This window comes from Pinus tabuliformis, chromosome 7 (genome assembly GCF_031772625.1).
Source record: "Pinus tabuliformis cultivar Carrire ecotype Pingquan chromosome 7, CPIR1, whole genome shotgun sequence".
In the NCBI taxonomy this organism is placed as follows: domain Eukaryota; kingdom Viridiplantae; phylum Streptophyta; class Pinopsida; order Pinales; family Pinaceae; genus Pinus; species Pinus tabuliformis.
Window position 1 is genome coordinate 1278928081 of NC_142293.1, and position 25944 is coordinate 1278954024.

The window sequence follows — 25944 nt, forward strand, 5'->3', positions numbered from 1 at the left end:
TCCAACCTTCTTTGCTTTCATTACTAGTAAAATTACTTTATAAATTTTCATTACTCCACCTTGAATAAAGGTTTTATATCCATTTGCGTCCAGTACTCCTAATGAAATGAGATTTTTCCTTAGTTCAGGTACATGTTGTACATCAATTAAAATTTTATTTGTCCCATCAAACATTTTAAGCTGAACAGTTCCAATTCCCACAATGTTGCATGTGACATCATTTCCCATGTAAACTACTCCATCATTGATTGGTTTATAAGTTTTAAACCATTCCCTATGAATACACATGTGATTTGATCCACTAGAACCTAACAGCCAATGTTGATCATGACTAGACAAATCAACGGATAACACTTCATCACTCATACCTGTCTTGGATGCTGAACCTCTATTTGTCGTGTTTGCTTCTTGCTTCGCTGTTGAAGAGTCCTCTTTGGATGCTTGCTGTCTCTTCCAACAGTCCTTCTTCGAATGTCCCGATTTGCCACAAAACCAGCACTTTACCTTTCTCTTCCCTTTCGATTTTGAATGTGAGTCGCTGTGCTTACCAGAGTGTCTTTCTCTCGAATGACCTCTAGCCATCATTCCTTTTGATGTAGAGGTGTTGGCATTTGACCTCTTCCTTGTCTCTTCGGACAACAAAGCTCCAACAATATCATCAAATTCAAGGGTTTCTGATATACTTAGACTTATAGAAGTAATAAAATGATCCCATGACTCGATCAATGAGCACAATAAAGTTATAGCTTTATCTTCTAATTCAAATTTTACTTCTATACTTTCTAATTGCACCATGAGAGTATTAAAGACATTCAAATGATCAGTAATAGCTGTACCTTCCTTCATGCACAAACTGTACAATTGTCGCTTCAGAAGAATCCTTTTGGTCAAGGATTTTGTCATGTACAACTTCTCAAGCTTTGTCCACAAACCAGCAGCAGTTTTCTCTGACACGATGTTAAACAAAACATCATCCGCCAAACACACTCGAATACCACTCAGAGCTCTTCCATCCAATTCATTGCATTCATCATCTGTCATGGGATAAGGCTGTTTGGATTTTCCCAACAGCGCCTTCGCCACGCCTTGTTGCACAAGAAGATCATGCATCTTCACTTTCCAGATCTCGAAGTTATTTTTGCCATTGAACTTCTCGATCTCAAAACGAGAACTTTGACTTTTTTCCATTTTGAATCAAAAAATCTCCAATTCCAAATAAAAATGCCTCTATCGTACCATGTAAACGCAATTTGAAAAGAAAAAACAAAAAATTGCAGCTTTACCAGAGAGAAAAAAATTGTCGGGCGCTTCTTGACAGTGGAAGACCCACGCCTAAAACACAATCCACTGCCTGGCGCTCGTTTGACAGCAGATGCTCCGTGCCAGAGAAAAATCCGTATAAGTGACGAAAAATTAGTGCTCTTAATCTCGTCGATTCCGCACCAATCGGGATATTGGAGCTCTGGTGCGAGTATCAGATTCGGATCCGCACCAATTGGTGCTTCTGTTCAAAAATAAAACACGCCAATTCGTTCACTGCCAGAAATTGGTGCGATTGTCTCTGCTAAAACTGTGCCAGTCGCCAAAAACTCCACCTTCAGCCGATCTATCACATGCACCAGCTCCACAACCAGAGACTTGTAGGTTATGGGCCCTCCACGCTCCGCTGTGCCGCTCAGATACCACTTGTTAGATTAAACAAAGCGCAGCTGAAATAAAAATAAACATACAGAGCACATGCAAAAACCTCACAAAACCTTAACACAGAGATTTAACATGGTTCACCCAACCAATCTGGGCTACGTCCACCAGAACAGAGGCATCGGAAATCTTATTATTCAAAGGAGATTACAACAAATCTAATTCTTCACGCATACTCTCAGCTCTCCCTATTTTCTTTACTTTCTCTACACACACTCACAATCCTCTACGGGATTACATTTCTATATAGCTGGAGCATAAAACTGAATCATAAATTCCATCACAACAAATATAGGATGCATTAACTCCTCCTCAAAAAATACTGGAGCTAATATAGCAACTACTCCTATTGTTGTCACATACATGAGATTTTTCCCAAATTTAATAAAACAGAAAATCTCAACATGGGGTGACTGATGCAACTGTCTCATTTAACGCTACGATGTGGTTTTGGACCATGACACAGTCTTCAAGGCGAACATGTGGCTAATATATAGGAAATCACTTGATTTGCTTTCAATGACTAAAGCCGTGTACCACTGCAATCTTATTACAAAACATAGGTATTTTGTCAAGCCGAATGACAACATCGATGCTATTTTGGGGCGATAAATATTTATATATAAAAAATGGAGGACGATATTTGATAATTGAATTTTTGGATGAGATATAAGAGACAATCACAAATATTGAATGTGTTGTATTTGTTAACCTTGCGTGAGATGAAAACAAGTGATATCAAATTTATGCTATAAGAAGGAATTTCTAAACATGGTATGGGTTCTCGAAATAATGATAATTTTCAATGTGAATTTGTAGAATATACACATTTATTTTGTAAATTTATTTCCACGGAAACTTTATTTAGTTTAGGTGAGCTAGTTTATTAGAATTTTTATAATGAATTGTTGAGTGTTTTTTTTATCTTATGTAACTTTTTCCGATTTAATTTAGCATCAATTCAAAATCTTATGGACATTTATATTACTAAAGATGATTATTATATTTTGTTATGAGAATTTACTTGTGGGTTTGAGGTTTATATTTTTTCTACTTTCTTATGAAATCTCATAAGGGGGATTTGGTTTTGTTCAATTTTGATTAAGCACATGGTGGAATTTTTGAAGTGAATAAGATATGTGAAGCTCGCAAACTTGTGACCTATGATGTAAATCCTTGAATGCAACAAATTCTTCGCTATCTGTAACTTTTTGGACTAAAACAAATTATTGGCTATCTATAAATTCTTGGAATCTAACGAATTCAAGTATATGAAAGATGTACACAATCTAAAATTCATTTGATATGTGTTGTTTTTTTCATTGCAAGTTAATAGCTTAATGATAATACTAATGCTTAAATTCCATTTCATTGTGTTATCGGTTTCATTTCAAGTTAATAGTTTAATCATAGTAATAATGGTTGTGGGTAATTTTGATAGCAATGTGAATGCTTATCTATGTACATATATTAATAATTTACAAAAACATTAACAATGAGATAGATTATTATTTATTTTTATGGCTAAGGTAATCAACAATTGGGTTGGTTTCCTATTCGTGTGACACAAGCACAATTCCAACTTCTACCACTGTAACCCCTAGGTGCCTATGTTGCCCCTTCCACATGCACGCATTAGGCAAGGGGACTTATACTCGAATCAGTTTGATTATAACACTTTGATTTACATGGGCTTACAGGTCGAGCTCACCCCCGGGGGAAGATAGATTAAAATTATAGTCATAATGTTAATGGAAATTTTCATTGGGAGTTTGATACCCAATAGAGTCAATACTCATGTGGGATTCACCTAAAAACCCAACAAAGCTAATATTTTATGTTAGGCATATCTTAGTGTAGTAGTTTGTAGTTTGCATTATTGGTACTTCTATACTTTGTATTATATATTGATACTTGAGGAAACCTAGTATTGAAAAATTCATTACATAATTTGAATTTATTATTTGGTTCTTGCACACAATTTTAGAGTTCCAATTTATTCCTTGAGTGATCAAAGAATATCAAAAAACCATTTTTTCCTTAAAACAACTAATTTCAAAAATGAATAACTTATATTGACCAATGAAACATTTATGCAAGTCCTTGTGCCAAATTAATCAATTAATTTATCCACTTCACATCTCAATTCCCTAGTTCCTTCCAAGGATTCAATTTGTCTATTGATCACTATTAATTTAGCATTGACCAATGTAGGTTATAATTATTTATGCAATTTTTCCAAAAACATAATTTCTATGTTCAGTGGCAGGGACTATATTATCCTACAACACTTGTTTATATGGCAAGCTAACTCAATAGGGCATCCATAATTTTAATAATTATAAATATTTATTAGGTGGATGGGAGAGATTTAACCTCCATGGAAATCAAAGGATGATATTTATCTTCAAAGTAGTTATGAAGTTTTTTCCATTTTAATTAAAGTGATTACTAAAAAAAATTCCATATGAAAAAGTTTCATATGAAATGATTTATTGTTTTTTGGGCTTGTGGGATTTATAAGCCATGGTATTGGCCCATTATATTATAGCAAAGCCTATTTACAAATTAAAGGTATCCTAGTAAATTTGGAGTGAATGTTCATGGCTAAGAATCTTGTTCAATGTTATTTCAAATGTATATATGTTTGAAATATATATTAAGTCTTTTTATAATTATTAATATTAATAATAATAATAAAATGTTATAATTTTGTTTTTATTTGGTAAGCTATTTTTTCATGGACAATATCAAATATTAAATTAGATAGACAAGTGTTATTCCTTTGCCATGCCACCTTCGAAACCAGTCTCAAAATAATATATTTAGAGTTTATGGCTACCAAACTTATCTTCAACTCATAATGCAAAAATTTAGAATGTATAGAGATAGTGTCTGATTCCTATTGGGGAAAATAAAGAAAAGAAATGGGATGAGAAGCCTTTATAGGTGTTAAAAAATTAGGAAAGAAGTAAAAGAAACTAGAAATATACCCTAAATATAAATTATCAGCATCCCAAATGGGCAAGCATGAGGAGAAATAACTCAGTGTATAAAAAGTAGGTACCTTGAGCCTCAGGAACATAGTGAGATGAAAAGGGTGATGAGATATTCCTAAACATTACATGCCAGTGGAATTGGAGAGTTAGGTGGAAATCTGATCTTGAGCCTAGTAAGCACTAATTCTACACTTATAATACGATACCTAAGATCATGTAGTTTATGCATGAGGCTGAGTTGAGTTTTTCTCACGTCTACAAGGATGTCTTCCAATAGAAGCCTAACATGTTAGTAAAACTCCACTATATGAAGATAATGGTTTTGACAACCTCTGAAGTTGCTTGTATCTCAGACATAAGGGGTTATGTTTGCCTTGACTCTTGAGTCCAAACTAACCTGTATTTCTTTCCAAATTTCTTCCTACAAAAGACACATTTTTTCTTGAGTGTCTAAAGGTGTGTGTACTTATCATAGTTGTCGGTTAAGGATTTGGAACAAAATTGTGCTCTAGATCCTCCTAAAGAACAACGACTTCCACCTCAACTTTGGAAACGAGCTCACTAAAAATTCATAGTTGTTGAAGGCGGTAAGACATTGTAGATACCTCAATAGAGCTGGAAGGGAAGTTACTAGAGTCAAATATGAATGAGGCTACACCAATAATTAATCTCCATGGTTATGAATCTTGTTACTCGTTTTCTTAAACGTATATATGTTTAATGTATATATTAATTATTTTTAATAATAATAATAATAATAATAATAATAATAATAATAATAATAATAATAATAATAAAAAAATGTTATAATTTAGTTGGTTTTTTAAAGATGATTTTTCATTGAAATTGTTAAATACATTAGATATACTAGTCTTGCTACCTTTGGCATGAAACCTTGGAAAACATAATAAGAAGTGTGTGGTTACCAGAATTATTTTTAAATGATAACCTAAAACTTGAAAATTCATAAAGATATCCTTGCTCCACCCTTGGGGAAACCAATTAAAAGAACCAAAATGGGAAATCTTTAGAGATTGCAAATTCTAAGGAAAAAACTAACAAAAATTAGATATATACTCTAAAAATAAATTATCAACACCCTAGGCAGGCAAGCATGATGAACAAGAACTAAAACTATAAAATGAAATGGTGAGATTGATGGGTTCTTCCTCCAACTTGCATGGTGGTGGAATTAGAGATATAGGTAGTGATCCCATCTTGAGTCTCCAAGCCTTCCTTCCACGTCAAGTATAAGACCTCTCAGCTCATCCATTTTGTTGATGAGATTGAATTGAGTTTGTCTTCCATATGAAATAATATTTCCTAGTAGCAACTTAACATGTCAATACAAGTCCATTGTATGAAAATAATTAGTTTGATGGCCTATGAATTTGTCTAGATTAGGTATCTGAAAGGCTATGTGACCGTGACTATTGAGTCCAAGGTGACATGTCTTTCTTGTCGAGTTTACACTTCCATAAGACAAATTCTCTCCTGAATGTCCGAAGGTGTTGGTTCATGGTAGTTGTGGGATGAGGATTCAAAATGAAATTATGCTATAAATTCATCTAAAGTAAAAAAACCACCAACTGTACATCCACAACAAACTTGTTGGCTAATTATGGCTACCAAAGGAAACAAGATATCTAAGAGACCTAGATAAATCTAGGAGGTAAGCTACAACAGTCATATATGAAAGAATTTTCCCATAATATCATGATTGGTGGGCTACATTGGCGGCAAGCTTATGACTATTCCTTGATCATCTAGAAAAGTCACAAGGGGAGGAGGGAAGCCAATGGAGGAAAGTGAAGGGAACCATGCTCAAGAAACTAAATAGTAATCAACATGCATAATGAATAGAGGCAACATTAGGAGGACGCATTGAACCAGTGAATAGAGTGCTAATAAGTGACTTAGGAAGAATAGAATGGAGGAGTAAGCCCAATTCACGTAAGTGATGAGACATAAAATGTGCCCAGGGGACTCTACTACCTCCCTTCGGAGGCAACGTCTATTGAATAATGTAACTAAGTTCGGTCTTCATAAATTTTACTTGAGTCAAAATGTAATATATTTGTCAAAATAAAAGTAAAAATAATTTTTATTATTATTGAATTGACTTGTTAAAGCATGTGTTTCATATTTGGGTCAATTTTCATAGGTCAAGCCCCAATTTTAGGCTTTAGAATTATTTATTTAGGTCAAATTCAATTTGTTGATTGGTCAAAGACTCCTCCATCAATTCTCCTTCTGTCATATTCAAATAGATTATCATCAAATCGGCTAGGTCCAAGTGATATCATGTTAGCCTAACCTTAAATAAAGGCACAACTATTCATGAATTCATGTTAGCCTAATTCAACAAGAAATAACTCTATATACAAGCCTAATAACCTCGCATTACACACAAAAGAATAAGCTCTGATCATCTCTTAAATAAGTTCATATATCACATGTGTACTCTTCGCGTAATCATAGTAAGATAATTTCAAATTGTTTTGGTAAATGTAGATTGAAGTTCAATGCTAGTCCAATTTTGGTGTTATCACATAACATAGTATTGGTAGAATCACTGTCTCGGAGTAACTATAGTGATAAGGGTCCTGTGCCACTACAGTGAGAAGGTTTCGGTGTCATCACAATGTGAAGGTCTCAGTGCCACTACAGAAATGAAGTCTCAGAGTTATTACTGTGATAAGGTATCAATGTTATTACAATAATAAGATCTTAGTGCCATTATATTGATAAGGTCTTGGTGGTATTATAGTGCTGATGTCTCGCTATAAACTCAGTGGCAAGAATTCAGTGCTAACAGAGTGACATGGATCTTGGTATGCGAACACAGTGAAAGGAAGAAAAAACAAGGATGACTTGATGGAGGTAGTCTCAAGTCTAAGTTGTAAGGGTCTTCATCATCTCATCTTGAATCTACTGAAGGAATAATTATGATTTGGTTTTCCCCTAGAGTGGGGATTTTCCTTGGCAGTGTGCGTACATCTTGTGTTCTCTTCTATTTGTCGCTTGGCATTAGTGTTGATGATAATAAAAGCTAATTCAAAAGAACAAATAATAATAATGAAAAACATCACAACATAAGGTCATAAAATTAGAAATCATTTAACTGCCACCCTTTGGATTTCTCAACATGGTATCTGAGCTAAAGTCATGATCAAAAGGCAGTTAACTTATCCATCATTGAATTATTTCCAGTAAAAGGTTATGTTTAAGATCAAGTCAGAAGTTTGTGGGAAGGCATTGACGACTTCAAAAACAAGTTCTATACTAATCTCAACCAGAAGTTCAATGATGCATTTCGGTGTATGTGAGTAAGACATGTCTTAATCATTATTATAGAAGGAGTTTAACTGAAAATCAAATTCATAGTATGGGAACAAAGCTCGATAAAATTCTCAAAGAAGAATTTAGATCTTAGTATAGACAACAAGTAAATGAGAACTATAACTCGAATTACATCAAGGTTCTCCAAAAGACCGAAGTCTATATAGTAGGATTGAAGTGTTTATGAATTACATAAAGCATGATGACAAATTAGAAGGCTGCCTCAAAAACTGAAATATAACCAAACTACATTGTTGACTGTATGCTACCATGACATCAAGGACTGAAACTTGATAGTATTGAAAGACTTTGCATCAATTATTGTACAGGAATTCGGATCAATCACAGTAATAAAGGACCAAGTCATATCTTTGCTGCCACCAAGGACCATGGTATGTCTATGTTGTCACCACCAAAATAAAACTGACTGATGTGTAATCCTTTTGTAATCCTGTGATGTGCAAGGAAAGGATATCACAGGATTGTAAAATAATAATGTTTCCTCAAAGTATAATTAGGATCTCAAGACCGAAGTGTGAAGAAGGCTATGGACATGCTACAAGAACAGTAGCAATCCTCCTACACTTGAAGAACAGTTTAATGTCCAAAAGACTTCTATGAGGAATCTGAAGTTTGTCCTATGGAGAAAGAAATACAAGCCTTGAGGATCTGAATTGATAGTCCGAGCACAAGGAACTAGCTCAAGAAAATCAAGTAATTATTGTCACTTAATAAGATGCACATGCAACAAGTCTATTAAGAGGTATGTAAACACAAAGTAAGTATATTCATAAGCTTTTATATTTTTAATATCTCTAATCTCAAATGGTTCATATAATCCATGCTTATAGCTAGTCTAGGATACATATTGTACTCTCTAGATAAATAGAACCTTAATCCTGATCTTCTAGGGTTTACCAATAAAGCAAAAGTCCTTAATTGAAACAAGGAATAACCTTTCATAGGATTCCATCCTCCATGGTTTTCTAACTTGAAAAATTAAACCATGTTCGTGGTTTAACATGATTTTCTTGTAGGTATGTATTACAGGTACAAAAGACCATGAGTTAGTAAAAGGAAGACACTCCATGGAATCCTTGCAAGGTCTGTTAAGGAACATCTTGAGGTATGTCTTAAACTATACACCTTATAAAATTTCCTTAAAGTTACATTCATCGTATTTTGAAATTTGTGTTACATTACTAACATCATTATGTCTAGTCGTCTTGATTCATAAAGGTTCTCGTTTAGGGTGATTCATCACTTGATAAATATACCCTCTTCACATCCTTGATTGTTCTTATATAACCCTAGACAGATTCTCTAGAAAACCCTAACCTAAGTGTATTTTGACAATGAATGAAACCCTAATCTACTTAGGGTTATCAATGAAGTCTAAATAAATTGCTATTATGTTTAATATATTAATGATGTCATGTTTGGGGTTTTGGTATGATCATGAAAAACCTAACTTGTTAGGGTTTAAATGATGTTTTCTGAAATCCCGAACCTTTAAAGTTTTGGTATAGTAGGGTCTGCTTAGCTATGAAACCCTAGATATGTATGGTTCTTTTGGGTCTATAAGAAAAACCCTTGATATGTATTTAATGTCCTAGGAGTGACACCCTAGGAATATAAGTGTATATTTGGTTATATCCCTAGCCGAGTCTAGGTTGGTATATGCCTAATGCATTAATGTTATTTGACATATGATATGCTTATGCATGATCATGATTTCCTAGATATGTGTGCTCACATAATTATTGATGGTCATAAGTCTAAGGCTTTAATATAAGCCCTTGTATGAGTTTAATATTCTAGGATGATGTTGTTTGGGAAAACTAGGGTTTTGTAGCTAAACCCTAGTAGTAGTTATTGTATAGTATGGGTGATATGACAATCTACAATTTATGAATCTATATAATGATTGTTGAGATTGTGTAAATGAAAAATCTAGGGTGTATATCAAACTCTAGTAGAAGCTAGTTATATTGTTGATTAAGCTGTGATCAGTTTTGATTGTTAAATCTCATGTATGAAATCTAAGATATGTGTGAAATCATAGTAAGGAGTCTAACATATGAATGATAGTTGTTAGACACATTCCTTGTTTGACTTGTTTCTAGGATTTTCTATATGAAAGAACTTGTCATATCATTGAAAGAATATTGAAACCCTAGATGAGTTTAATATTTTGAGTTGCTGATGTGATTTTGGGTTTAACTAAACCTAGGAAAGAATTTGAAGTATAGTCTCTTGCTGATTATGTTTGTAAAGTCTAATGCTTCGGTTATTATAAAATTTTGATATGGCTAATTTCATGTTTCTATAGATTTTGTTGTACTTGCTATCTATGTTATGTAGGTATATCATCTTCGGGATGGTGAACATGATTGTAAGTAAAGTTGATGTGATAAGCATGATATATGAATGACTCTGATAAGAACGACGGAAGAAATGAAAGATTCTAAAATAAGAAGAAGTTGATCTCCCTGGGTTAAGAGGGAGCCCAAATAGAAGAGATCTCCCTGAGATTAAGAGGGAGCCTGGATAGAATAAATCTCCCTGATTGAGGGGGAGGGCATAGCATATTTTTGATTGGATAATAAATTTTGAAGGATATGTTGTTGCATGTGAAGTAGGAAAGGAAAGTACATGCTTGAGGAATCTTCTCTCAAAGATTTGATTGATAGTCCTATTATGTTCCGAAACAAATTCAAGTTGGCTGAAAGACCATAGAGGTTTGTATTTGATTATGTACATATCAAAGTATATTACTGATTGGGGTTGTGTTTGTATAGGTAAATCTCTCGAAGGTTTCTATAGCATGTTGGTTATCGATCAGTTTGACCGAGACAAATTTATTTTCCTTGAGCTAGCACTTTAGGTTCATTTGTAGGTCCCGAAGTTGGAAGGGTGGTGTTGGTGATGGAGCTCTGACCTCGGATACACACCTTGATCCCTAGGTTGATGGTTAGTAAGTAATCCTAATGGTACCCAGAGAGGCTGAAAGCTTGAGTCCATCTTAGTCCCACCCAGATAGATTTCCCTAGTTAGAAATCTAGTTTGTTGCATTGCGGTGCCTAAATTTTAGAGAGACCAATAGATAGATTTTTCAAATTTTACTTGAGTCAAAATGTAATATATTTATCAAAAGAAAAGAAAAATATTTTTTATTATTATTGAAATGACTTATTAAAGCATGAATTTCATGCTTGGGCCAATTGTCATAGGTCAAGCCTCCATTGTAGCCTTTAGGATAGTTTATTTGGGTCAAAATCAACTTGTTGATTGGTCAAAGACTCCTCCATAATGTCTCCTTATGTCAGCTTCAAATATATCATCATCAAGTAAACTACGTTCAAGTGAAATCATGTCAGCATAACCTTAAATCAAGACAGAATTGTTCATGAAGTCATGTTGGCGTAATTCAATAAGAAACAACTATATATAAGCCTAAAAACCTTGCATTAAGCATAGAAGAACAAGCTCAGATCATCTTTGAAATAAGTTTAGATATCACAGGTCTACCCTCGGTGCAATCACAATAAGATAATTTCATATCATTTTTGTAAATGCAGATTGAGGTTCACTGCAGCCCCAATTTTGGTGTTATCACATAATACAGTCTCGGTACAATCATTGTCTCAGTCTAACTACAGTGATAAGGGTTTTGTTCCACTACAGTGAGAAGGTTTTGGTGTCATCACAATGAGAAGGTCTTATTTCCACTACAGAAATGAAGTCTCAGAGTTATTACAGTGATGTGGTCTCAATGCTATTATACTTATAAGATCTTGGTGCCATTAAAATGATAAGATCTCAGTCGTATTGCATTGATAATGTCTCGCTGCAATCCTGGTGGCAAGAATTCGGTGCTAACACAGTGACATGGATCTTGGTATTCAAACAATGTGAGAGGAAGAATACACAAGGATGACTTGATGGAGGTACTCTCGAGTCTAAGTAGTAAGGGTCTTGGTCGTCTCATCTTGAATCTACTGAAGGGAGAATTATGACTGGGTTTTCCCCTAGAGTGGTGTTTTTCCTTGGCAGTGTGCCTACATCTTGTGTTCCCTTCTATTTGTTGCTTGGCATTAGTCTTGATGACAAGAAAAGATAATTCAAAAGAACAAATAATAATATTGAAAAACATCACAAGATAATGTCATAATAAGATAAATAAAGCCTCCACCGTTTCGATTTCTCAACAAGGTCCCGTAATTTTTGTTGGTGTGGTGGCGTGCACAAAAGAAGGGTGGCAAGAGGGCTCACCAAGTTCAAACAATCCATTTAATGATTTCATAATAATGCCATCAAGACAATGTTATAATTTAATTAATCTTTATTTTAACACACATAATATATATTATAAAATAAATATTTTAATACTTATCATAATTAATACCTATCAACATTTATGAAACATTTAACTCATAGAAATACATTGATTTTTATGTTACCTAACGATCAACCTTGCTTTGAAAGTTTACTTAGCATGCATTTTCAACGTCCATTTCTGAAGGTTTCACGAGTGTGGCTCAGAGAAAGAATGAGCGACTCCTTTAGTTTTAAAAATCAGTTTTCTTTCTAAATTCTATGTAATCAAAATTATATGACCATAAATGGTTACAATATTTTCAAATATTGAAAACTACAACACCGTTAAAGGATGTGTGAGGTTTCATGAGTGTGGCTTAGAGAAAGAATGGACCACTCCTTTACTTTTAAAAATCACGTTTTTTCTAAATTCTATGTAATCAAAATTATATGACCATAAAAGGTTAGAATATTTTCAAATATTGAAAACTACAAGAGGATCGTCACACATGTCGAAATTGCCACCGTTTCAAAGTAGATAAAAATTTCAGGGTTTCGTGAGTCTCAGTGGAAAAATTCCAATATCACGGAAAAGTCAGTGGAGTGGAGTGGAGGCGCAAAAGTGGAGCGGAAGGGGCCATTGTGGTGAGTGAAGAAGTAAACCAACGGTAATAATAATGTAACCTGCACCTCTTTATTGACCTTGTTTGAAAATTATTCGCAAAGTCTGAACGTCGAAGACTTGATGGGTAGTGACGAAGAATTGATGGGTAGTTATGAAATTGTGTCTAGATCATTGCTGGTACATTCAATTTCGAGAGGCAGTCGGTACTGTATTACGCTCTATAGGATAATGGACATCTGATATTCTAGCTACCGGATGAGATGATTATGATTATTATAGGGAAAACAGGTCGCCTGCAATAGGCATACAGATTTTTGAAACAAGAATGGCGGTTGGGAGATCCCATTCGAACTAGCATAAATGCAGATTCCATTCAACAAATAGAATTAGTTGTCACGGATCTCATTCCAAAATCCATTCAACAAATAGAATTAGCTGTCACGGATCCCATTCCAAAACCAACAGCGATTAGGGCAGCAATTTCGTTTATCGCTTCAATACAGATTCAAAACAGTAAAACGCTAATTCCATTTTTGAAACTGTAAAATGCCAATTCATATTTTTACCGAGTATTCTATCTTTCTCTCTCATATATTTAGTTGGAAGTGATTTAATGTTGAATGAAAAAATTATATAATATCTGCTTATTAATTTTTCTAACTATTTATTTTAAGTAAATAATTCTTATTCTTATATTTTCTTCATAAAATTTAAAATTAAAATATAATCAAAATTAAACCCCACACAAATCAATTAAATTATATTTCATTTAATATTTAATATAAATATAAAATATTACTTAAATTAAATTATATATAACTACATCTAAATAACAAATAATATTAAAATTTAAAATTATCGCATGTGAAATTAATTTTCTTAATTAAATATAAGCAGGCCATAAAAGTTTGAGAGAAAGTGGTAGCTATTTTTTCATTGCTTGTATCTAACCATATTTCTTTACTGTTTGAGCCATTTTGTTAAAATTTTAGATATACAGTGTTTATAATGATTTCATCATTATGGTATAGAATTATAATTCTTATTTTAAAATTAGTGTGTACTTATATAGTAATAACATTTTTATATAAATATTATATTTTATATATATATAAAATAATTTGTGATGATGACGATGGTGGTGGTTAATATCTCCTGAGACCAAACGTTGGTCTATCTGACCTAAAAGCAAATTATTTAATTTGATTTAAGACTTTATTCCTATGCTCAAAAAGCTTGGAGAGAAGCCTTCCTAGCTCACTATAATTTAGACATTGTAAAAGGCTAGGAAGGTAAGTATTGTAACAAAGATTGTGAAAGTGAGATCTAATGTGGTTGTACGCGGGGCACTTTAAGAGGAAGTGGTTTTCATCCTCGATGTTCCTATTCTCACATATATGGCAGATCCTTTCCATCCATGGCGTTGTTCCTATTCTCACATATATGGCAGATCCTTTCCATCCATGGCGTTTTAGGAGCTGCCCAACGACGTGTTTCACTATGGAGCTCATGAGAATTCGTTCTAATCTTTGCTATATTAATTTTCTTCTATGAGTTAGTTAAAATAGAGAGATACTTTTGATATAGAGAGATACTTTTGTATCTTAAAATATTTGGTCCCTCTTAATATTCCATAGATCCATAATTCTATTTTTTATGCGTGTGATTTTTTATAATTTTGTTTTAAATATTGTTTATTTTGTTGTGTTAATTTCAAGCATGAAAAACTACACCTACCAACTATATTATATATAGTTTTTATATGTATTAAATTTACTATATATTCATATATTATTTTATATATATATATATATATATATATATATATATAGATATATATAATTATATTATAATTTTCATAAATAAATGATTTTTTATAAAAACGTTTTTATTATTATATATAAATATATTAAAATAAATTTGATTTATAATTGAATTCGCAAACTGCAGCATAAATAAAATCAAAATCAACACTAATTTTTATTGAAAATTAAATATGATAGTAAAATAATAAAAGCTATCCTATGTCTTTGACTGGAGCACATCCGTCATCAAATAAGTAAATCAAGAATATATGTAAAAGTTGTCATAGGGGAGTGAAATATTTCTTTCAATACATATAAAAACATTAAAATAGTTTAATTTACAATTCAGACTCTAAATTATAGCATAAATAAAATCAAATACATGAATATGATAGTAAATTAATGAAAAAAATCATTTCAGTTGGTGGGTGTAGTTTTCCATGCTTGAAATTAATACAACAAAATCAACAATATTTAAAAAAATTATAAAAAATCACACACATAAAAACATTTATATTATTATAATAAAATAGAATTATGGATCTATGAAATATTAAGAGGGACCAAATATTTTAAGATATAAACCTTTTTGCTAGTGAAAAACTTGAGGAGAGGTTTAGGTGGCTATAGATTAGATTCTTGGGCAGTGTCACTAGATTTAGAGATAAAAATAAATTTGTCTTGGTTTTGAGCAAAATACTAATAAAATATTGTAGCTATAAGTTTTGTTTTGTTATTTGTTTTTTTTTTTTCTATATAATATATACATAATTCACAATGAAATATTTTAGTTATGATTTAGATTTTCTATCTTGAGATGTTAATACATGCCCCATATATATAATATAATATTTTTTAAATGTTGTATGTCAATTCAGTGATAAACATTGAAGGAATTATAAATCTCCTTCATACCTTAAATGAAAAAGAGCATATTAATGGAATATCTGTGGCACTTTCTCCCTATATATTTGATGTTAATTTTTTTTACTCAACATACATATTGAATATTTTTTCATTATTATTATTTTTTTTAATATTTTATAGAAACTCCATATTAACATTGGAATAAATCACACATTGTAACACCGTTGGGTAAAGATGTAAATATTTTTTGTTTTACGACAAAGGACTTGGTAAGGACCAGGGAAAGGCCTAGGATGAATGGTAAAACATAAATGTTATTGTATTTATATGAATTTATAATTTAAATATAATGCAAGTTATTTTCAACCACAAAATTATGGGAGGAAGTGCTAGAAGAGAGTTTCATCTCCACACACACAGAAAACAATTATTCCTCTCCCTATAGATAAATAATCTGAGTGGGGACAAGGGAGTCACAATGGTGATAGGGAAGAAAAGACCGAGGCGACATTGAGGACTTGTTATGTGGTTGGAGGAGGCACAAGAAAGGACAACAAAGTTGTAAGCTTGTCAATTTGAAACATGACGTTGTTGATAGTAGGCATGACACTACTAGAAAATGATTCTTGAGCTCGTTGGCGGGTGGAATCTAAACTTGAGACCTGTGTACTCAATTTAGCCTTGAGAGTAGACCTGCTAAAGATCAAAGAATGTCTAGGGCTTGAAATGTTATGATCACTAATAAAATTAACTATCTGGAGATGAATCTGGTTCATGGGGAGAATTGGATGTAATTTCCATTCTCATTGGTTGGGTGGAGCACTCTTATCCTTGTGATTTTGTTGCTATACCAGATAGTGAACCTAAGGCAACAAGAGAAGAGAGAGAGAGGACTACAAGCATGAAATAGAGCTAAACATTGTTCTAATACATACTGGGCATGAAGATGGCTCAAGGAAAGACACAATAACAAGACTGGCTTGAACGGCTGGGAGGAGCATCTATTTCCTTGTGACTTATTTCCTAAATAAAAGATAAGTATAGTTTGATGTAATTATTTTCTTGATGAACGAGTCTGTGCATATTTGGTAAATTTCTATCTAAATTAAAAAAAAAATCATGAGAACTGGGTCAGATTGTGGACCCTTGGGAATTGGGTCTGTTCAACCCTATTCTCTGGTTTTTTGTTTCTGTTCTTCTACTTTATGTTCCTGGTTCTTTTATTTCTTTCTCTATGATGAAGGGAAAATTTGTAAAGGAACTAACAAGTTACAGAGTCCTCGAAATATTTTAGCAATTTATTATGCATAACGAGTACTAGTTCCTAGGCCTAGTCAATGAGGTTGACAGCCTTAGAATGGTCTTCTTCACTCGATTTAAAATGGATAAGAAATGCTAGACACCTAAAGTAATGGGCAACAACAGATACCTATGTCTTGGGAGGGAGGAAGATGATTGTGTAAAAGTGAATGCTAATGATTATCTATATATATATATATATATATATATATATCTATATATATATATATATATATATATATATATATAATTTTGGGTTAGTCCTCGGCTAAGTTGGTCACCAATATGCCTGGAGTAGTCCCATAACAATTTAAAATTAAACTCAGACAGAGAGAGGGGTTATGACAACCATCTACTGAATATTTAGGAATTAGACCTATTAATCGAACAACAAATGGAAAATACTAGAAAAATGAACTTTTCCAAATTATGTGTAAATAGTTATAATGTTGATTCCAATTTTAACACAAAGAAAAGGATTGTATATCTGTCCATATTAAAAGAAATATGTGAGAGGCTAGCCTAGGGCCAAGCTGGGTTATCGGTAGCCCTGGGTAATCCTTTGACGTTGTAGGAATCAAGAACATTTCATAAGAAAATCATACCAATTCACACTGCTGCAATAGAACAATAAAATTTATGCATACATGCAAATGTGGTGCTCATAGGAAGCGAAATCCTCAAGCATTATCCTATAAACATGCTAAGAAAGAAATAAAGGGAATTAAATCATATGTAATTCTGTTGAGACAACAACCCGGATGCAGGTGTTCATCCCAGGCATTAAAATGACAAGACGGCAAGGCGGCGGACGGGTTGGCCACATGGCCCCCTGCAACTTCCCCCATGCCACTCTGAATGGCATTCATGGCACCTTGCAGGAGCCATTAAATGACTGCACAGGCCGAGGCAGAGCCAATTCCCACATAACCATGGAGCCTGCGAATTTCTCTATTATTCCTCCCCCCTGATTCACTGTGCCTGTCCTCCGTAGGCGGGAGAGCCTAATGTGCACACCGTCACTGGTAGCAGATGCTGGCTATTAAGTTGTATCGATCTGGGTAATGGATTCCACCATTCCCACACCAACCTCTGCAATCTTGCTCATGACCACAACTCCTCTGTAATTTCCCTGCACCGCTCCTCTGTCAATTCATCCACAATCCTTGCTGCTTCTCCCCCTATTTCGATCGCCATCATGGTCCGCCATCGTCTGCGTAGTAGAAGAGGAGGCATAAGAGGCAAAAGCTCGCACTCACCTGCATTGCCTAGCCCCGATTCGGTTTCCCCTGCCTCCTCAACTGATAACCCCAACCCGATTAGTTTCATGGGGTGATACCCAGAGACCCGAAGTGGCAGAGGCAAAGCATGGCTCCATGGCACAGGTCGTGGAGATGCAACACTCCACACTGCTACCTTTCCCCTTCCTCCGCACCCTACTCCTCACACCACACAATTCCATTTTCGCAGTTTACTGAATTGCCCAGTAATCGTCGCCACCGTCTCAATTACCTTCACAGAAGAAATTGAGCCGCCAGCTCCTCTGGCTGATCACGCTGAGGAGGCGACCAGAGTAGGACTGAGCAGCAGGAGATGGGACAACACTGGTGATTGGGAAGCTGATGAAGTTCAGGCCACCTTGCATGGCCAAGCAGTTGCTGGCAGTAAGCATGTTGAGAAGGGCAAGCTCAGTTACACGCAGGCTTCTGGTAGTCACCGAGGAGACACATTAGGACCACGTGTTGGAGCATGCAACACTGAGGGAGGCCAACTGGCACATGGACGTGGCACGTCAGACGAGGATGACGACCCGGACAAGTACGCGTGTCCGATTGTGGAGGAACCAGCCCCAGACGACTGAGTGCCAAGTGTCGAGTTAGCCAGGTGGACGTTTTGTCATGTTGATGGTTCAGTTACTGTTCAGTCTTATGTGTCTTCTGGTTAGGATTATGATTTGGTTCAAATGTTTTTGTTATGCTGTGGTAAAATTGGTTACCCCTGTGTGGGCTATTTTTGGACTCATACTTTTTTGGACTAGTTTCCCCTCTGTTGGGGCAGTCAAAAATAGTTATTTTGACTGTGTGATGAATTATGCTAGGATCCTCTGTGGTCGAGCCTCACTGTAATCCTTTTTTGTATCATATTAATAGATTAAACTTAGAAAAAAAAATTATGTTGAGACAACATAATCATGGTAAATCAAATATTTCATCACTGATAATTAACAGTTCCACCGAAGAAAAATTTATAGAATCTGGTGTGCATCAAAACCTTATTATATATCAATAAGTGCATAGAAACTAGTCTCGAAGATTTAAGCAACAATTCCCTCCTTCTTAAAAAATAAATTACAATAATTATTCACCCCCATGCTTGATGGATTTAATACTGAAAATATGAAATCCTAAACCCTCAAAACCTAAGCAGTCAATGTTTGAGCCATATAATAGTCAAGCCCTAGGGAGCAAGAAACCCCGATAAGAGAAAGAGTATAGTTGTTTTTGCTTGGAGAATAAAGAGCCAAAATTAGCCATGAAAACAACAGTTGAATAACATTCCCAAATTTGTGAAATGGAGGGCTTTTACAAATATCACCTCCACACAACATTCTATGTATCAGAAGAGAAAAATGGGGACTTTCATGCTCGTTTAATTATTAAATGGGAAAATACCGTAGTATTTACCTGGAAACATAATAATTTTCCTAGGTCTCCTCATAGTTGTATCTTCTTGCACCCAAGGCTAACAATAGTTAGGAAGGCAAGAAGAAAAATCGAAAAGGAGCATTGTTACATCGTAAATCGTAGCCTACCATAAATGATGTATTGTATACCTATTGTATGTTGGAACTCAAACCATGTTCGAGATTGGAGTGGAATCATGAGTGGCTGAGGTGCTTAAGACCTACAAAACCTTTGTTACTCCAGGAAACTCAAAAGTAAAACATTACCAGAACTAGACATTTACAGAATGATAATGAAAGGAAAAGAAACTGTGACTCAACAAGAAAACCTTGGAATATTACGTATGGAGGTAAATTTACTGAGTTATTATCATGGAAATGGGAAAGAAATCCCTCCCTAAACCATGATTTCACCGCTGGAGTTACAAAGACTGTGTTTTCTTTGTAGACCGTGAAAATGGAAACAATGACATTGCCAGAGAGGTCGAGAGTTAACTCTAAACCGCTCAAACATTCTAAGTCGTTGATCCATGAATTGAGTCCAGTGTGTTGTAGAATAGGGATTTCATCCACCCATAGGACCCAGACGCCACTTAGCAATAAATTTTCATGCATCGAGAAAGTTTGACCTCCCAATCATCAAATGTGTATATGCGCGACCTCCAAGCTAAACTATGACATTACAATTTGTTGATAAAACTTGATAAATGTAATAAGGTTGATTTGTCAAATACAAATGGTGTTAACTTTAAAAAAATTTAATATAGACTATTATATAAGCCTGAAGTACTAATAAGTGGAAGTGTATGATGTAATATGGGTACAAACATAAGTCTACAACCAGTCATGTAACTAGTGTAATTGATGAATTGAGCTGATAGATATGATAACAATGTATGCCTAGAGTAATTGCACTGGTAGTTATGATAATAAATTCGTATAAGTAATTACATAATAAAAAAATTAGGGAGATATTACAAGTGGTATAAGAGCTATAGGTTCAACTCTGAGGTCTAGGGCCAAACTAGGGTTGAAAAAGTTTAATAAATAATTATTGATGTTACATGGAATTAAGAAATAACAATAATAGCAAGGACAAAAGCACCTGTTGTGGGAGAGTAGATATGGGCACACTTTAGTGATCAAGAATTATCTCCTATAACATAGTTGCTAGCAGAAAACATCAATAGAGTAGCCTTTTAACAAAGTCGATAATTAATAAAACCATAAAAAGAAAACTACTCTAACTACTATACTCATAGTCAAGGAAAAGAGTGATGGAGCAGGTTATGCCCTCTTATAGATTTGCATAGAGATCATTAGAAAGATATTGTGAATGCCTGGATTGTTGTAGCAACAACACCACTAATATAGAAAATTAAAATTATTTCCTCTGAATAAATATGAATCCAAAATAGTAAGGTTGATTTAACCAAAGTCTAGGCACTAATTTAAGTGAAACACACAAAGTTTTGTAGTGCTTAAATAGGGATCACTATTATTATTGTCAATTTTATATGTATATCTCAATCGGTGTATCCACCTAGTCTAGGGAAGGAAACAATTGGCTATAGGAGTACATAGTACCACTACGAAGAGCCAATTTCATGGAAGGAATATGGAAAATGGGTGGCACCCTTATTAAAATATGAAGATAATTTAGGAATAAAAAAAAATTATAATAGAAAATTCCTGAAGTGATCTATGTAGGTAAATAACCCACAAATCAAATGAATAATGAGTAGTGCATGTAAAAAGGTTAACAAGCTGTGAGAAAACAATAGTATATAAGTAAACTATCGACAAGTACGAAGGATATGAAAAGGTCATCTATGAATGAAGGGATAGATTTATGTCAAAAGATATTGTGTGTAGAAAATTTAACGAGACAAGCTGGAGAATAAGCTCATCTCAAATTACACATACACTTAATAATTAGTGGATTACACTCTCATGGTTCTGAAAGAACCAACAAACATTGTTATGCTGGCATCAGAAGAATTGAGATAAACAAGGATAGATGCTTGGTATGTGTTATGTGAACTATTATGAATCATAAGGATTCTTATTAGGATGTTAAAAACAAAAGAGAGCCCCATGTAATTTCTTGGCACTTTAACCAATAATTTGCTCAAATAGAAGAGAATGGAGAGCAACTCATGTGTGATATGCGTTGAGAAGCTACTATAATATTGGTAGGGAATTCATCCCAAACAAGTTATACTATAATGGGTCGAGAATAATTGCATGGAACATGATTCAAAAAGTTTAAAAGAGAGGGGGAGAGAGTGAGTAATTGGAAATTGTAGCAAAATTATCGGACATCAGAAAAAAAGAAGAAGAAAAAATAATAAAAAAAAGGTTGTTTAAAACTAGAAAAATGATGTAAGTTTGTAATCACTTTATTATTAAATTATGATGTCATTGAGTTAACACATGAAATTATAAACCATATTTACAGTATGCACTTACATAGTAACTTGTGAAGGGAAAGGGGATTGGCTTTGGAAATAAGGAAGGTGAAGCAACATATTGAGACTTCTAGGTTGAAAATGACATGATAACAATAACCTAGGTGCTCTAAGACACCAAGTAAATATGAAGACATTTTGAAATGATGTTGTTGATACCTATAAGGATATTAGCCTTACACCAAATTGAGCAAGTGTAAAGGAAGAAAAGGTAGAATCAATATGAACATTTATTAGAAGGGAATGTAGTTCACCTAAATTATAAAAGGAGACCAAATAGATTTCAAATTTCTTGTACTTAATAGATGAAGAGAGCTCAAGATTATTGCGAGTTATACATTTGTAACACTAAATCATGGATGGTTTCCAAATGGTCCATTTCATAATAGCTTTGCAATTATGAAAAGTCAAGTTCGATGGAAATAACACAACAAGGGAATTTGACTGAAAAGCCTTGCTAACTATAGTAACTCAGGATTTGATCCCAAAAGGTGCAACAGGAAAAATGAAAATGGATGGAAGAGAGATTCTATCAATGAGTAGTCTAGCGGACAACAAAAAAAATATATTGGCATATAAAGCTCAATAATACAGTCATAAACTACATAGGGGAAACTCATAATTTCCTCTTTGAAATTATAATGCTTTCTAGGGATATCAAAATGTGAAAAGACAACATAGAAACAAATTTTTATATAAGCACATAGGTGAACTTGATGATGAATATGTATAGTGAGTACTCAGAGAAATCTATTTTCTGAATGTGGATTGAGAAATCAATAGTGGGTATAGATCAAGTGTGATCAGAAATATGCGGAGATGCAAGAGGAAAGGTGACCCATAGGAACCTCAATTAATAAGTTGAGGGGTAGAGAGGGAAACGAATGCCAACGATAAAAAAAAATGTGGTGGGGGGGTTGAGGAAATTCTTAATGAGGCGCATTGGAAAGAAAGATGGGAATATTTGGCAATGAAAATTCCTAATTATATTTATTGATTTAAGTATGCTCATGCTACTCAAATGTATACCTTTGAATTATAATAGTGAGTTATTATCATATTACCCGTCACATCCCTTCTCAAATGAATTAGTGATGGGATGCAGCAACACAATTTTGGCAGCAATTTTGGTTTAGGAGAAGGACCCTACACGTAGAAACTTAGGAACTATAGGTAGTTCGAATTATTTTTGGCACCAAGTGGAATGTGGGGGCCATCACATGCATAGTTTGAAATTGACCAACGATACATTGGAGGGAATTCATGATAGTGGATTGAGCAGCCCACATGAGGCTAAGGGGGGCCCAAGGAGCTGTAAAGAGAGATAAGCTCTCATTTTGGAGGCATTCTGATTATTTTGACAAACAAACTCATTTTGTACACTCTGTTGTTCAGCGAGTCTACCAGATGTTTAGCCACGAGTCTTCAAGAAGGAATATTCAACCTATTCTTCGGGGGACCATTTGTGCCTGCCCTAGGGAGGTTTTTACACAGCGGTTTTTAGGGATTCGGGTACAGTCACACATTTTAGTCATCAACGCAAGGAGAAATTGCGCATTCCTGGGCAGCCAGAGAACACACAGGAGGAGTTGGTAATTAGCAAGAGGAATTCATAGCGTGCTGGGAGAGACGGGAATAGACTAGCAAAATGGATTCACAGCTTGCTGGGAGAGCCGGGAGTTGAGGAGGCAGCGTGGAAGAAGGCAACACTGCTGGAGTAGTAGCAAGCTGGACCAGTGCAGAGGCCATTGTAGCAGCAAACTCGTGGTGCTAGGAGAGCAGTAAGCCAGACCAAGAGTCATACGGAGAGCAAGGAGTTAGTTAGTATACGTGAGCCCAATGTTCCAGGGGTATTTTGAGAGGGAGTTGCAGGTTATTTCTTGCAAGTCGAATTTGGTTGTAGCAGCTGGGGAGAGGCTCCATGGAGGCCGAAAACAAAAAGTCAAAACCAGAGAAATTCCCTTCTGGTGTTTTTTGTGTTTTGTCCGATGAGTCTAAGTATGGAAGGATATAAATGTCTCGGCAGTTTCTGGGCACATTCCAGCAGGTCAAAGTTGTAGATCAGCAGTTGCTGGGACAACGCAGTGCAAAGTGGTGCAGCAACTGAACGACCATTATCTCAACTATTCCATCACCTAGGTTTAGTCCATCTTGTCCTTGAGACAACCCCAGGGGCACCATCTTATCATCCATTGTATTTGGCCTCCAGAAAATTAATAAAATAGCTCAGTAGTTCCATATTTACAGCTTTTCTATGAATGTTTAATGTGTATTTCATTTTTATAATTTGTTGCACATATTATTTTCTTTATAGCACTTGTATTCTTATTTAAGATCATTACAGTGGTATCAGAGCCTAATTCTTGGCTCAGTTGTGGGGTTGGTATCCCATGAGAGGGGAAGACCAGGAGAACATCACTTACCAATGCCAGAGGTATAGGAGTAGAGAAAGAGTGTTGGAAATTACACCAGACAAGGAGGAAAGAGGGAAAATAGTGGATGGAGAGGAGGAAATGATAGAGCCGAAGAGTTGGGAAGAGATGGCTTTCGATAGCCTCTTGAGGGCTCTGAGTGACATGAACAAAGGAAAAAAAGACATGCTGGAGGAGATCAAATCACAGAGTTGAGACAGAGCCACACCTAGAGGGTTTTTGTGTGGAGAGACCTCCAGGGCTTCTCAGCCCTTCGATCATCCCTCACCAGAAGTGCAACACCCTTCAGTGAGTGTGCCCACAGGGGCCACACTACCCTCCCTCATGCCAATGACACAAATTGAACCAACACGGGAGGAAGAAACTCCCCAGATGGGGGTCAGAGAGTGGCAGGTGACGGATGAAGATTTCAAAGAAGCCCTCTCCTTCAAAGATTACTACAAGCTCAAGCAGAGTGAGAGGAACAAAGGGTATGGAGGATAGGGGACCCAAAACTATGAGCTATAGAGAACCATAGGGAGGATGTATTTCCCTACATTTGATGGCATTGCCAAGCACACAACTAGGGCTTGGGTTGAAAATATGGACACATAATTTTAGCTCAACCAGATGATAGAACAGGAGGCCATTAAGATGGTAGCATTGCACCTGGAGGGGGAAGCCCATGACTGGTGGTTTCACGACCCAACTACATTGGGGCATGCCCAGATAGTTTCATATGAGGAATTCACCAGGAGGGTGGTGGAGAAGTTTGATTAGAGGGATCCAGAGGCATCCTTCGGGGAGCCGACACAACTCCACCAGATAGGCAACCCGGAGCATTATGTTTCTAATTTTCTGCATGTGTCAATGATGGTCTTGGATCTGTCTGAGGCCAGGAGGGTATACACCTTCATTGAAGGTTTTCTTAAGCCCTTGCATGGACTGCTGAAGTCACCCAGACCCTCTACGCTATAGGAGGCAGTGGTGTGCGATAGAGATTTACAGGGGGCCATCCCCAAGACTAGAGCGCCATTTCCTGCACGAACCCCTTTCCCATAGAGAGGGCATGAGACTAGACGCCCGCTACTGAGGACCTCATAGGGGAGGGGGTAGCTAGATGAGGAGACACAGAAGGACATTAGGAGGAGGAAGTTATGCTTCACATGTAGGAAGCCATGGGCACCAGGCCATAGGTGCACAACGGGTAGAGCAGACTACATTGAGGTCTTTTCTAACAGTGACCAGGAGCACGAGGTGGAGCAGGATTGTGGTGGTGAAGACGTAGAGAGGTCGGGTGACAGAGGGCCACCACCACCACCACCTCCAGAGGGAGGGGCATCTCTTGCCTCATCAGGAGGATTATTTGCTTCTCTATGATGGATTCCTAAGTTTTTGACACTCCGGATCAGAGGTACGGT